The sequence below is a fragment of the Tachyglossus aculeatus genome, chromosome 5, assembly GCF_015852505.1.
Source record: "Tachyglossus aculeatus isolate mTacAcu1 chromosome 5, mTacAcu1.pri, whole genome shotgun sequence".
NCBI classification, from domain to species: domain Eukaryota; kingdom Metazoa; phylum Chordata; class Mammalia; order Monotremata; family Tachyglossidae; genus Tachyglossus; species Tachyglossus aculeatus.
The window spans coordinates 61416317-61431674 of NC_052070.1; the positions used below are offsets into that span (position 1 = coordinate 61416317).

The 15358-nt window shown below is 57.4% G+C and overlaps 1 protein-coding gene across 1 annotated transcript in view; it reads left to right on the forward strand.

Annotated features, from left to right (window-relative positions):
* Positions 1 to 15358, forward strand: part of SSU72 (SSU72 homolog, RNA polymerase II CTD phosphatase) — a 50146-nt gene that overhangs the window by 28332 nt on the left and 6456 nt on the right. The window lies entirely within an intron of this gene.

A 15358-nucleotide genomic window follows, 5' to 3' on the forward strand; every position in this document is an offset into this window, starting at 1 on the left:
CAGGGAGAGAAGGGCTGTGGGGTAGTTTGGCTCCTTTCGTTTCCCAGTTGATTTCCAGCTTGGCTCCCGACTGACTTCTAAAATCTTCTAAAAGGGGAAAAAAGATCTTGTTTTTGGGGTCTCCCAGACTATGACAGAAGCGAAGGGACAGGCAGTGGAAAGCTGAAAGGTCCAGCAGCTGGCCACGGGGGGAGCCCGGAGGGAAAGCAGATTTTCCCGGGAATCCAACACGAAGGGGAAACCCGAACTTCCTTTCTGGACGGCCTGGAGGTAGAGAGCAGCAGCCCCGAGAGGAGGCCAGGGTGGAGTGATGGGTTGCAGTCCGGTCACTTTCTGGTGGTCGGCAGAGCCGGGCCGTGACTGACGTGTTTCCCCCTACCCCCACCCCAGGGTTTAGGGGTCTCTGCTGGGCCTTAGTTAGCTGGCTGTTGTATGTCAGGATTTAGTAGAGTGAATTTCCTCAGCCAGCAGACTATTAAGGCTATTGTAGAGTGCTCCCCAGATGAAGGATTTGTGTCTGGAGCTCGTGCGTATTGTTAACATTGGCTGCTTAAAATTCATGCTGCTGTTTTAAAAAGAAACGAGGGGGATGAGGCAGTAGATCAGTTTTTGCCCAAGCGGTCTGCCAGACTGACGAATGGCCAGCCATTATTTTATCTTTTTTTTTTTTCCTTCCCCAAGGATAGCCCGGCCGACAGCTGAGGCAAATTCTGTATTCCTGTGAAACCGGGGCCTTTCGACAAGGTCTGCAAAGGGGGTAGTTAAAAGGCAGCCCTGCCTTGGCAAGGAAGCCGGCTGGGGGAACGGGTCACCCGGGCCCTTGTGACCTTGACTGTGACTCAGACCTTGAGCTGGGCCCAGAAACCCCGGGGTTTGGCCGAGAGATGCACCCTCGCCTGCCTCTTTGGTGTTGGAGAGCTGTGATTTGAGGCAGTAGATTGAGTTGAGACCAGGCACTGGATGGGGCGAGGGTATTAAACTGGCCTCTTTGGCATCCAGGCAGAGTGGATGAGTTGGGCACTGGGTCATCTGAGCCCCAACAACGTCAAGTGCTTCCCTGGGATGAGTCATTCCTATCCCTCGTCCCCGGGATGGAGCCATCCCTGGGATGCAGCGGCAGTCTCCCAGAGCTTTGCCCCACACCATTCATCCATTCAGTCGTATTTATTGAGCATTTACTGTGTGCAGAGCATCGTACTAAGCGCTTACAGCCGCTCTCCAGATCCAAGATTTTTCTTCCTTTTTTTTTCCGTAAACAGTAGAGAGAGAAGGATGTGGCCCTAGCGGGGCGGGAGGTCAGCTTAAACTGCCGAGACCACACATAGGCGAGAGGAGTGGGGAGGTGGACAGACTCGGCTCTCTGGGCTGGTGTTGCCCTCTTTCCCTTCGGAGGCTCCTCAGGGTTGGGGACTGCCCGTTTGAACGCCCTCTGCCCTATGGCCCTCCATCCAGTGGGCCCGTCTGGTCCCCAGGATAAGAAGGTGGCCGATCCGAACAGTCTTCAACGCCAGGGCCTAGTGTGACCGGGGCCAATGCGTCGTCTGAGGGGTACTGACGACCACCGTTCGAGGAACGGGGGCTGCTGCGTCTGGGACGGGTCAGGGCCATGGCTAAGACGGGAGCTGTGCAGTTGGGCGTCGTGGTACTCTGGAGCAGGTGGAAAGGGAGTGCGACTACACTGGGCATGGGTCTCTGACTGTAGTACCGTTAGCCGTGGAAGGGTCCCTGCCTGTGGCGGTGTTGAAATTCCGAAAGCCGCGCCTTTTCCCCGGTCAATCCCAGCCCCCTAGCTGGTTCTCGGTTGTCTTGCCGCTGTTTCACCTCCACTTTACGGGGCTCTGCCAGTGCCCGGTGCCCTTCAGCCTCAGCCTTGGGAGTGGCTGCCTTCTGCTGAGAATTGTTGACCAGAGTTGCTCTCCTCAAGCTGGGCCTCCTCTCTTGTGGCGACCTGCTGGTCTGGACTCCCCTCTAGAAAGGCAGAAGTCATTTCCGGACTCCTCCGCGTAGACAGCCTTAGCTTAGGACCTACCTGCTACATTCCCAGATAGCCCTACCCCTGCAACAACCAGTCCACGGGGTTTCTCAGAGCACTGTGCCGTCGTCGTGGGCAGCCCACCACACCCTCGGCATTTACCGTGGTGCAGGGGCTAGGGGACGGGCGGTCTTTCCTCTGGGAGAATGAGGTTGTGTGGCGTGGATACCCCCTTAGTTGAGAGGCAGGCCACTATCTGACATCGATGATGTGCCAGGGATCCCAAGGATCTGCCCTGTGTGGCAACTTGGGCATGGGTTAAAGCCGTGGGAGCTTGCAGTTGACTGGGGAGAGCTCAAAGCAGAGAAGTGGCTTCCAGAGTCAGTAGGATTTTGCAACCGGGAGCCCCCCTCTCCACCCAGGAGGGGAAGTCGGGAGAGTTGGGCGTGCTGACTTTTCTCAGGTTCTGCTGAGGGACGGGGACTTCATTCACCGTGTCTTCTCCCGGGTGGATTGGCCATCCGCAACCGGAAGTTGAGGTCCGGATTAGATGTGACGGCCGGGTTTCCAGAACGGGATGCGGTGCCGGAGGGCCTGGGCCCCGGAAACCAGATGTAGCCAAGGTAATGTCCCGCCGGTTCTCTCCCCTCTGTGACTTGGAGGCCCCGGGTCCAGCCAGAAGGCCCAGCCGTCTGGTGGTGTCCAGCATCCGGTGCTCTCGGAAACTTACTCCCACCTGAGCCCGGACCGTGGCAGCAGAGAAATCAGTCAGTAGTATTTATTGAGCGCTTACTGTGTGCAGAGCACTGTACTGAGTGCTTGGGAGAGCACAATTTAACATACACATTCCTGCCCACCCGAGCTTACAGTCTAGAAGACTATAGGGGCCCCAGAACTTGGTCCCTCACAGAGCAGGGACTGTGCAGCCCCGATAGTGGGGCTTATTAAGCAGATTCCCATCTTGGAATTCAGACCTCCTGATGATACTCTTATCAGAGCTCCCAGTGGAGAGAGGTTTTCCTCAGTGTGGGGGGTTAGAGAACTTGCAGGGTGGCTAGCTGGCCGGTGGCGGGTATCCCGTCACCCGTGGCCGCTCTAAAGAGAACCAGGTGCCAAGGAAGCAGTGTGGCCCAGTGGAAAGAGCGTGGGCTTTGGAGTCAGAAGTCATGGGTTCATATCCCGGCTCCGCCAATTGTCCGCTGTGTGACTTTGGGCAAGTCACTTCACTTCTCTGCCCACGGTTGGGTAGGGACCGTCTCTATATGTTGCCAACTTGTACTTCCCAAGGGCTTAGTACAGTGCTCTGCACACAGTAAGTGCTCAATAAATATGATTGATTGATTGATTCTCTGGGCCTCAGTTACCTCATCTGTAAAATGGGGATTGACTGAGCCCCCCGTGGGACAACCTGATCACCCAGCACTTAGAACAGTGCTTTGCACATAGTAAGCACTTAATAAATGCCACAATTATTATTATTATTATGGAAGGATGAACGAGACTTAGGAAGCAACCTCCCTCCAGTGGTAGCCCCTTGGTCTCACCCAAGACCATCCAGGGCACACCCTGCAGCCGGGTGTCCGGAGCCACTTGTGTCCATCTGTGATGACGCGAGAAACGAGAGGTGCAGTGGTAGCAGTGAGGCGGCTTGCGGGAAGCCTGTCTGCTGAGGGGACAGGGCAGGGGACAGCGCTGCCAGGAGGGGACGGTGAAATGGGACTTACCGACTCCTCTGGCCACTTTCAAGCAGTTCAATTCTTCCCCATTCAGGTGAATCTGAAAAGGAGCCCAGGTTGGGGCTTAGTCCTCAGAGAGCTAGAGCTCGGGCACCCCATTCCCCTCCATCAGCGTGCCCCACATGGTTAGGGGGGCCCCCCCTCTCACCTCGAGTCCAGCAGCCCCAGTTGGCTGCCTGGGGACTCCACCAGCCGCTGCTGGGCTACCTGGACTAGTGCTGCCAGAGACCCTCAGGTGGGCCGGGACTGTGTCAGGCAGACCCCGGGGGCTGGAACGCAAGGTTCGGCAGGGGATTGGGAGGACCAGGTTGGGGGAAGCCAGGGGTGAGGGAAACTCTAGGGGCAGAGACTCAGGGTCCAAGCCGGAACCCTCCAATGGGCGCAGTAGAGTCACCGGCTGCAAAGCAGGTGGCCAAAAGCGGCAAGGGAGCCCATCCCGACTGCTGCTGCAGCAGCCCCTGGGCCCAGGGTCGGTGGATGGGGAAGCCCCCCGCGATGCCCGAGGCTGCTGCCGCCGCCACGCTTGAGCTCCACCCCGGGCTGGGGAGCTGAGGAATTCCCAACCGCGATCATCTGAGCTGGGGGGCCGGGACCGGGCCGGCGGCCCCCGCCCTGCCCCTCGACGGGACCCCCGCCCTCCGACCCCTCAGACGCCCGGGAGGTGAGTGTCACCTGGAGTTCCTCTCCTCGAACACCCCACGGATCACCCTGCATGGTGGCGTTGGCCGTCCCTCCAGCCGGGCAGCGGGCAGGAGCGTAGAGGGGAGGGCACCGGGCCGAGAGGAGGGGGGGGAGCCGGCTTTCCCACCCGACCCCACGCGTGCCTCCCGGGCCTCGGGTAAGTCATCAACCTCTCGGGGCCTCATTTTCTCCACCTGCCAAACCGGAAGGTGATGAGCCGGAGTCTGGGCTTTGAGTTTGGCCTCCGATCGGAACCACCCAAGAAATAATAAGCAGTAGAAATGTTTTCTGTGTGCAGAGCACTGTACTGAGGACTGGGAGGGAATACCTGGGGCAAAGTAGACCCGATCTCTGTCCCTCTTGGGGTTTGCAGTTGAAGCCTGCCAGTGAGGGTCAGTTCGGGGTTGTTATCAGTCAATGAATGGTATTTATTGAGCGCTTTACTGTATGCAGAGTACTGTACTAAGCACTTGGGAGCGTCAAATGTAGTAGTAGGGAGACCCGTTCTCCACCCACAATGGGCTTTCGGTCTAGAGGGTGGTTCTGTCTGAAGATGGGGCTGGGATTTGGAGCTGGGTGGTTTCTTGAAGTCATCCTGCCTTTGCTTTGTCTGTAGGCCCATCGTTCACCCGGGACTTTGAACCCTGCAGCGGTCACACCAGCGTGGGGTGGGGCGGTGGACTTTGGCTTCGGTTCCCGGGGAGCGGGGTAGGAGTTGTTCGCATCCCAACAGTCCCTGAGCCGGGTCAGACTAGTTGAGGTCCCAGAGCTGATGCCCGCCTGGGCCGCCCAGGGAGCCGGGGATGGGGAGAGCTGGTTCCGCAGGTTGCACGGGCAGGTGGGCCCGTGGGCTGGGGGGGTTCTTGGCTCCCTCTGACCCCCGATGGGTTCGCCTCGGAAGGAAGCGACTTGGGCACAAGCGGGGTCCTCAGGCAGGCATTGACCCGGCAGCCGGGGTCTTCCCTTCCTGTGGGGGCTGCTCAGGCTGCTGGGAACCCGGTTCCAACCCCACTCCGCACTTCCCCCTTGGCCCACCCCTGACTAGTCTCAACTTGTTGCTTCAGAACCCTTGCCGGCGAGGGGAGGGTCACTTTGGGGACTCTCAGCCCGGCTTGGGACAAGGGGATCTTATAATCCACAGGCAGGAGCCCCAGCCTTCCTCCTCGAGCCCCTGCAGCGCTCGGACGCGGCTGCTCCTTGGCTCACCCGCTCCGTCCTTCCCCTTGTCTCCCTAACCCGACTCCCAGCTGTGGAAAGACTATAGGGGACTGATCCGTGGACCAGCGCTTCCACTGGCATCCAGTCATATTTATTGAGCACTTACCGTGTGCAGGACACTGTCCTAAGCGCTTGGGACAGTACGCTGTAACAATATAACAGACATTCCAGGTCCTTGCTTGCCCGAATAGAGTGCAGGAAGTGGAGTGAGGCAGGCCGGATGCCCCGTCGGGTCTCTGTGCCCTGGCCCGAGGACCGTGGGTCTGCAGGGCTGGCTCGGTCGGTCAGATGACCGGTCTGAGGCGTTCACGGTGCTCACCCCTGCCGACTCCAGCCCTTCTGATTCGGGAGGTCTCGGGGGGGGCTACCAGAGAACCGGTCGGGCATTAGGACTGCCGCACTCGGTAACCATGACCACAGGGACCACGCTTCGGGATCGTGGCTCATGACAGAGCTGCTTGACTAAAGCGGTCCGCTCTCCCTCATGGCGGGGTGCCCCAGCCCAGCATCATCTGGTAGATGCACACCTTTGCAGCAAAGTCTGTGCATTTAATAGCTAAAGAAATCCAGATTCCTAGATGTTTCCCGTACTCCTCCCCTTCGTTCCCAATCCATCAAGGGAATCCTGCCCGCTGAGCAGATTCCTCTTTTAGAGGATAATCGATCAATCAATCGTAGTTATTGAGTGTTTTCTGTGTGCAGAGCACTGTTCTAAGCTCTTGATACTATAATTTGCGGGAACGGACATTTTCTCCAAGGAAATTGCTCTTTTGATGATGGGAACAGTACTGACTCCTCTGCCTTTGGATGATATGCAGGAACCTTTCCCTTGAGAGATCCTTATGGTGATGCCGAAATGCATGGACCATCTCCTTGAGTAGTTACGGGGATGACCACATCGTCTGCCCTGGACTGATGCGGGCTCAATGTGGCTATTTTGCTGTTACTGTGCAGCTGGCCCATGTGCCCAGTTTTCCCCCGGGATGCTCTCCGCCCTGCTGTGGAATCGGAGCTATGTGTGAAGCTGGGCGGACCCCGGGTTGCAGGAGGAGCCTGAAAGGACCCAAATCCGGGCCTCTCTCACCCGTTAGTTCTTTGACACCTGCCGGCCTTTTAACACATCCACTTCCTCTTACCTCTTCCCAACCAGCCTTGCCAGGACTTCTCAGAGGCCCTGTAGGGCACGGGCTGTTGGAAAACTCAGAGCGAGCCCAGCAGTCCCCCACATTTCCTGAGCCAGCCCCAGGTGGGAACGTTTCTTGGGGGTCTTTCTCTAAGGGTGGGGGTCCCTTTTAGGGAGTGCCCCCCAGGGCTACCACATATACAAGATGAGCGTGGGGCAACACAGCTCTCCAGGAGGGGCTCCCGGTCGCCGCTCAGACATCTTCTCACGTAAGGGGTTCCCATCACGTTCCCGTGGCTGGAGCGACACTCGCTCGATCCAAACCACGCTAGGGGAAGCATGCTGGGACTCTTGTATGGGGTTAGGACAGGAGTGACCATTTTGTCCAGGCCTGAAGCCTCAGGCGATGCTGATGGCACACCCTCTCGGCACCCCGCCCCTCGTCTGGACGGCCTACAGCGACGCACTTGAGAGCTCCCAGTGAGGTTCAGGGGACGGGATTCTGAGCCGGTGCTTCTCCATTGGTCCTCGTTCCTGGTCGGCAGTTGTATCCGGGGGACGGAGAAGGGGTAAGTTTCAGGCCCAGGGCCTCTCCGGATCTATGCCAGGCCGGGCAAGGAGTCGGGGAGAGGGGAAGGAAACCTGGGCAGTCTCGGGGCGACCGGGTGCCTCAAACCTCGAGGGTGGCCAGCCACAGCAGGCTGGACTTATTCTCCATTAGTGGTCAGGGCCACCCCCTGCTCAGCAGGCCCCTGGCACCTGGGTTAGAGGGGCAATAGCAAGGGCCACACATTGCTAGTGGGACTCGGTCACCAGTGTAGACCCACCCCAGTGCCCTACAGTGGCAAATCCACGTGTAAAGCCAGGGCAAGCTAGGTCTTGGGCCAAAATCAGCTGTGGCTGGACATGAGGGCCGGAGGTTTTCACTAGTGGATCCCCTCATTCTCTCCTAAGCAGCTGCAGAGCAGGGAGGGAGTGTTGGCTTAGTTCCCTAACCAGTAGGAAAGCAGCTGTCGCCGCCATCAGCGGCCCGGGATGGACAGTAATAGGTGGTACGACGTCTGGCCAGGTCAGCATTCATTGACCAATAGCGGCCGAGGCCTTAGAGGGAAGGTGGAGATCAGGGTTGGGCTACCGCCCTGGCCTCGCAGATTTCTTGTCACCTGCCTTCATTCCTAGCCCCCGACTCACCCGTTCCCGCCCTACATTGACCTTGCCCTTCCTGTTGGGCTTTTGAAGTTCCTCCTCATTCATAAAAGGGCTGGGGGGGAGGGGTGGCGTTGTCTCCATGGCTACTTGAGCTGGACGCCCTGCCTCACTCATCGCAGGACTCTGACAGTGTCGGAGACTTTTCCAGTGGGGCCCAAAATGGTGGCTTTCCAGCCCGTCTGTCAGCTCTTTGAAGCTCCTGAAGCTGTGCCTCCACTCTGGCCCCTGTCTTCACCGACAACAAGCCCATCCATGTTGTTAGTCCGATCTCGGAGGTCAGAAGAGGGGTTCCGCCACACGGGTCGGGGGCGGGAAGCCTCTCTCCTGGCCCCCAGGCACACGTGATCCAGCCACGGGCAAAGGCTGAGTGGGATGGGGCAGGGCCCAGGGGACACCTAGGAGGGTCCCGGGGATGGTCCCGGCTCCAGGCTGGGGCCTTCTCGTTCCTATCAGCACAGCAAGAGGTTTTGTCCCTTTATTGCGCGTGCTAGTTTGGGGCCTGGGCCTACTTCCTTTCAGTCTGTGACATTACAATTATATATCGTAAATTATCTATATGAACGCATACCCCTTCTATACTTAAAGCTTGCTGTGGGCATTCATTCAATCGTATTTATTGAGCGCTTACCCTATGCAGAGCACTGTACTAAGCGCTTGGGAAGTACAAGTTGGCAACATACATGGGCAGGGTCTGCCAACTCGTACGCTCCCAAGCGCTAAGTAGTACAGGGCCCTGCACGCAGTCAGCGCTCACTAAGTAACCATTGACGAAGTGGGCGCCGCGCTGTCTGCCCCACTGAGTCCGGGCACCTGGGGCCTGAACCTTCCCGGGATAGGACCGTTTCCTACCTAGGTCTTTTTGCGGGCGAGCCCTGAGCAGCCCGCAGCAGGTGTGAGAAGCCCTGATCTCCTGCTCATGTTCTTTTCTTCTTTTCCCGTCCACTGGGCAGGCATAGCCTCGTCCTGGCCGTCTGGCCGGCCCGCGGCTGCCCCGTCTCTGCGACGGTCCTTACAGTCCCGGCCGGTGGTTATGTCCGGCGGCTACTTCCCCGACCCGCCGTTCTTCTTTCCATCCTGCCGCGGCTCGGGGGCGGGGGGATCCTGGGCCCTGTGCACCCCCCCCTCGCTCTCGGGAATGGCTGCGAATGCCCACGGCTTCGTCCCACGGGCCTTTCGGAATCGGCCAGGCCTCGTCGTCAGGTCAGCTCTTAAAGAACTTCCGGCTGCAGGCTGGTGTTGGGGCAGATCCCACTTGCCGCTTCAGACTGGCAGGTGGCAGGGGGGCAGCTTTCTGCCACTCCACATTTCAAACTCCTGCTGTTGATGCATTCGTTATCCTTAAAATAGATTTTGGACGCATCTCGCTGCATTAAGTTGCTCTCTTTTGCCAAGCAAAGGGATTTTTTAAGCACCCTCATGCAAATGGTACGTTTTTTGTTGGGTTTTTTTTTTCCCTCCGTGGATCAGACCGTAACCACGGATTCCTCTCTCAGCCTCAACCCGGAAGAATGTGTTGGCAGCCAGGTGGAAGATTTCCTGCTCCTGAATTCTTGTGGCCTCTTTTCCCCCAGGCTGCTGTGACCAAAAGGCGGGTGTCGCACCTAGGGTAGAGCACGGGCTTGGCAGTCAGAAGGTCGTGGGCTCTAATTCCGGCTCTGCCACTTGTCTGCTGGGCAAGTGACTTCACTTTTCCATGCCTCAGTTACCTCATCTGTAAAATGGGGATGGAGACCGTGAGCCCAGCATGGGACAGGGACTGTGTCCAACCTGATGTGCTTGTATCCACCCCGGTGCTTAGCACATAATAAGCGCTTAACAAATACCATAATAAGTAATATTATCGTTATTATTAGGTGACCCTGGCTGGCTTTCCCAATCGGTCCAGCCACTTGTGGCAAGAGAGCAAAGCAAGGTCTCTGCTTGCTGCTGCTGACCCAGGTCAAGGTGAGAGGCCGCTCCAGTTTGAGCCCTGGCTCTCGTCGTTAGTTGGGGGTCAAGGGAAACTCGAGACGTCTCAGGGGCACCCATTCATTCGATCAACAGGATTGATAGAGCGCTTACTGTGTGAAGAGCATTTCACTTGGGGGAGTACGGTATAGTTGCAGTCCCTGCCCTGAAGGAGCTTGCAATCTAGCGGGGAGCTTACTTTACTCCAGCTGCCGGGATTCTGTGGTCAAAGTGCCGTGGGCCCAGACTTTAGAAAGCGCCCTACACTCCCCCTCTCTTGGAGGTGCATGATTTCCTGATTTTTAAGACGAGGTGTGTATCCCAGGCAGGTTCTAAGAGGAGGCGGTTACGCCAACCTTGACCGAATTGCTGGAGGCCCACAGGGAGAGCTGGGGAGAGGGAGCAACAGGGAATCGAGGGCTTCGTGGCTCTGGGGCCCGGGGACCAGGGAGCACCCTAATGGGTTTTGCACGGAGCCACGCTCGCCGAAGGTGGGCCGGTCCGGCCTGGGCTCAGTGACCGGAAATTGGGTCACCTTAAGCAAGAGGTGAGCGATGGGAGGAGCAGGGGAAAGAGTGGGGGGGTGGAAGAGGGTGGCTAACCCCTTACCGGCTCGACTACCAGCCACCCCTCTCCCCCGCTTCCAGCCCCGGCTGGGAGGTCAAACAAGCCCAACCTCAACCACCTGGCTGAACCAAAACTGGCCCTTTGGGACCAAAGACAGCCACACCCTGAATAGGCCTATTGCGCAGAGGTGGTTGTGGCAGTCACCACTGTTTAAAAAAAAGGCCATCCTCAGCGGCCGTCAGAGCAACTGAAGCCACTGCCCTCACTGTTGCAGCCAAGGCAGGCAAGTCTGCCCGGCCCCAGGGGAAAGCAGAATCCAGGGATGCGCTCCCACGTTAGGCCCTTTGAGATGGATGGCACTTTCCGTCTGACCACCCAATGGGAAAGTGGGCCGCCTTCCCCGGGCTGGGCCAGTAGGCTTCTATAGGGTCTCCGGGAATTTGTGTTTTGGGGTTTCTCCTCCAGCAGGGCAATGAAGCAAATCAGTAGCCTGTTAGATTATCTTGGGGACACGGTGACCTATCTGCTGCCCTCAGAGTGGTCCTGAGGTTTTTGGAAACCCACCTGAGAATCTTCCCAGTGCCAGGCCGTGGGCCTTTTATTCATTCATTCAGTCAGTCAGTCGTATTTATCGAGCGCTTACTACGTGTAGAGCACTGGACTAAGTGCTTGGAAAGTACAATTCGGCAACAGATACAGTCCCTACCCAACAACGGGCTCCCAGTCTAGGAGGGGGAGACAGACAACAAAACATGCGGCTTCCCTGGTGGGGGCTGGGAGTGGGGAGGGGCCCTGAGGGGAGAGAACAAGTATTCTCCTCTGGCCTAGTGAATGTCCTGAGTCCCCTAATGTCTCTCCGAGAGGGCAGTGCCTGAAGGTCAGAACACAGATTCTTCTCTGGGGAAGCCCCCATCATGGGCCGTTTCTTGGAGGACAGAAGTGAATCCAGGAGAATGCTAGTCCATTTTCCCAGAGGACCAAACAGAGTTATCCCTATCCGGAGGTGTTTCGAGGAAGGGCTGGATTCCTGACCAAGGAGCCAGCCAACCTCCAGGGGGTTGGAAATGCATTTGGCCTTAGCAGCTGTGGATTCTCTGTGGGCTGTGGCTTAGTCGCCCCCTGTGCCGCTCATCCCGCCCATCGAGAGGTCCCGAGGACCAGCACGGAGCGCTTCTCTCGTCGGATTTGCTGAGGGAAATGGACTCTGGGAGGTTTGGTTTCCCACCATGTTATCCCCGACTCTCTTTGCACGCCCAAAGGGCCCTGGGTTTACATTCACCAAGGGAGGCAGCTGCGGGGCTGCTGAGGGCATTGTGGTAAGCGCTTACTCCGTGTCAAGCACTGTTCTGAGTTCTGGAGTAGATACAAGTTAGGTCAGGCCTCGTCCCTGTCCCACATGGGGCTCACAGTCCAAGTTGGAGGGGAGAACGAGTATTGAATCCCCATTTTGCAGTTGAGGAAACGGGCCAGGGAAGTCAAGTGACTTGTGCAAAGTCACACAGCAAAGTAGCAGAATCGGGATTAGAACTCAGGTCCTCGGGCTCTCAGACCGGCGCTTTATCCAGTAGGCCACGGCGCTTCCCTGCAACTGGGCACCCCCGAGCACAACCGTCGGGCTTTGTTTTTGCAACTCATCACGGTCACCCTTGAGTTCTTGCCCCAGCCTGTGGGCAGGGAATCTGTTCTATTGTCATGCTCTCCCAAGCGCTTAGTACAATACCCTGCATACAATAAGTGCTCAATAAATATGACTGAATGACTGAATGCTTATAGTGATTTTTTTTATAGTATTTAAGCCATCACTATGTGTCAAGCACTGTTCTAAACTCTAGGAAAAATACAAGTTAGGTTAGACACTGTCCCTATTCCACATGGGGCTCACAGCCTAAGGAGGAGGGGAGAACAGGTATCGAGCCCCCATTTTGCCTCGAGGAAACTGAGGCACAGAGAATCAATCAATCAATCGTATTTATTGAGCGCTTACTGTGTGCAGAGCACTGTACTAAGCGCTTGTGACTTGCCTAAGGTCACAGCAAACACAAGCAGGGTGCAGTGGATGGAGCATGGGAGTGGGAGTCACGTGGTCGTGGGTTCTAATCCCGTCTCTGCCACTTGTCTGCCGTGTGACCTCGGCCAAGTTACTTCACCTCTCTGTGCCTCAGTCACCTCATCTGTAGAATGGGGATTGAGACTATGAATCCCCCATGGGACAGGGACTGTGTCCAACCCAATTAGCTCGTATCCATCCCAGCGCTTAGTACAGTGACTGGCACATAGTAAGCACTTTAATACTATCATGGTCATTATTATCATTCAGTGGCAGATCCGGGGTGAGAACCCAGGTCCTTTGGCTCCCAAGCCCCTGCTCTAACCATTAGGCCACGCTGCTTCTGGGGCACCCCCGGACACCACGGCTGGGCTTTGGCTCTCCGGGTTTCCGCAACTCCTCGCGGCCGCCCCCGAGCTCTCGCCCCGGCCCGGTTACGACGATTTGGCTGTGCTGAAGGAGGCTTGCTTCCACAGCATCTGGTTAGCACCGGTCATGTTTCTCCTGGGGCGAACCTGGCCCGCGTTGGATCTGCCCAGAACTCCCGGGAAACGCCCAGCCTGCTGTCTTGGCCTAAAGGGAACGAGCAAGAGTCGTGGCTACCGTCATTCTGAAGCGGCTACTGCCTGACGGGCTCCTCTTTGGGCCGGCCAGAAGCCATGCCCACCCCACGTCGCCCTGGGAAACCTCGGCGTCCTCGGGCCCCTCGCCGGATCTCGTATCTTCCGAAGCTCTTGGGAGTCGGAAGCAGCGTAGCCCAGGGGAAAAGAGCACAGGCCGGGAGTCAGGATACCCAAGATTGGACCCCGGCTCTGCCACTTGCCTGCTGGGTGTGACTTTGGGCAGGTCGTTTAAACTCTCGGCGCCTCAGTTTCCTCATCTGGAAACTGTTCTCTGTTTTGATTAGACTGTGAGCCCCGTGGGGGACTGGGACTGTGTGCGATCTGATCGCACTGTATCTACCCCAGCTTGGCACAGGGTAAGCGCTTAGTGAGCACCACAATTACCTTTTCTATAGCCTCATTAGAACACAAGCTCCCTCAGGGCGGGGACTACACTCTTTCCTCGGCCCGGAAGCCCGGAGTGTGTCGGCGCAACGGACCGACCGACTTGAGTCAGTCCAGGCGCCGGGAGCCGGAGCGTGGATCCAGCTGGGACGGGGCGCTCATCCGGTAACGGCGGCCGAGGCCCAGCGCCTCGACATCCCCGCCGCCCCCTCTCTCCAGCCCCGTCCTAACACTGCCCACTCTCTCTATTCCGGAGAGCTCTGTTAAACGGGGGAGGCAGCCATCTGTCTCGGCTGGTTCAACTGTTTTCCGCCCCAGGCGCAGGACTGAGGACCAGGCTGCGTCTGACTGTGGTCCCTCCGTCACGGATCGGGGGTGCTGGGGACCCTCGGAGGGGCCGAGGGGCGGTGGCCCTCCACTCCTCGCCTCCTTTGTGGTTCAGATTTTGCGGCCCTTCCCTGCAGCCCCGTCCAAGTGGAGTCTGCTCAGTCTGTGACATTTGTTGAGCACTTGCCAAGTGCTTGGGAGAGTGCAGCGGAATTGGTAGACACGTTCCCTGTCTGCACAGGGCATACAGCGAAGCTACACGGGAGAAGCAGTGTGGCCTAGTGGATAGAGAGTCAGAAAGACCTGGGTTCTAATCCCAACTCTGCTACTTGTCTGCTCTGTGACCCTGGATGAGTCATTCACTTCTCTGGGCCTCAGTTACCTCATCTGGAAAACGGGGATTAAGACCGTGAGCCCTGTGTGAGACGGGGACTGCCGTAGTAAGCACTTAACAAATACCGCATTTGTTATTGTTACAGCCTGGAGTCAGGGAAGATGTGAAGGTAAATTAAGGCGGGAAAGTGGATATGTATGAGAGTGCTGTGGGGCTGAGGGGGGAGTGACTATCAAGTGTTTGGAGGGTACAAATCCAGGTTCGAAAGAGAGCGTGGGGGAAGTGAGGCCTCGGTTGGGGAAACGCCTCTTGAAAGAACTGTGATTTCAATCAGACTTTGAAGGTGAGTGTAGTGGTGTGAAGGGAGAGGGGGAATTCCAGGCCAGATGAAGGGCATCTGGCAGTGAGCAGGTTGGCATTAGAGAAGCGAAGAGTTTAAACTGGATTGTAGTAGGAAATCAGCGTGTGATGAGACCGTATACTCGTTGTGGGCAGAGAATGTGTCTGTTTATTGTTGCATTGCCCTCTCCCAAGCGCTTAGTAAGGTGTTCTGCACACAGTAAAGGCTCAATTAATACGATTGAACGAGTAAGGCAGGAAGGGAGAGAGCTGATTGAGTCGGATCTGGCTCCCTGGGCTCTGGGCACTTCAGTGGCACCCCCAGCTCATTTCCCCACTTCTCTGCCTCAACCGAGGTCTTGGCAGGAGCTGTTGCCACCGCCACCACCCTCCGAATTCTCCGTCCGATCCCTTTGCCCGGCAACACCTTTTTCAAACCCACGCGAACCCCCTATCGTGGGTCCGACTCGGCCGCACCCCGAAGTTGGTTTTGTTGGGGGGGTCCCCAGATGCCGCCTCTCCAGCAGGGCAAGGGTTTGAGCCTCGGGTGTACCCCGGGACAGAGGCTGGAACTGGAGGTGATGGGGATGCCACCCCAGCACACGGGCTCCGATCCCGGCCTTGCTTGGAAATTTTTAGAGAGACCCGATCTGCTATTTATTGGGTGAGCAGTTGTGGAGATTTGGGGTGGCTCTGGGACAACTTACCATGAACGTTACCCGAGGGGTGTGCCGGGAGGAGCCGTGAAGGGAGATCCTCATTCTCCCAGTGCCTGGATACCCTAGGCCAGGCCCTCTCGTGATGAGGAGGACCAAAAACCTTGGCCCCAAGGGAATATCGAGCTGGGCCTT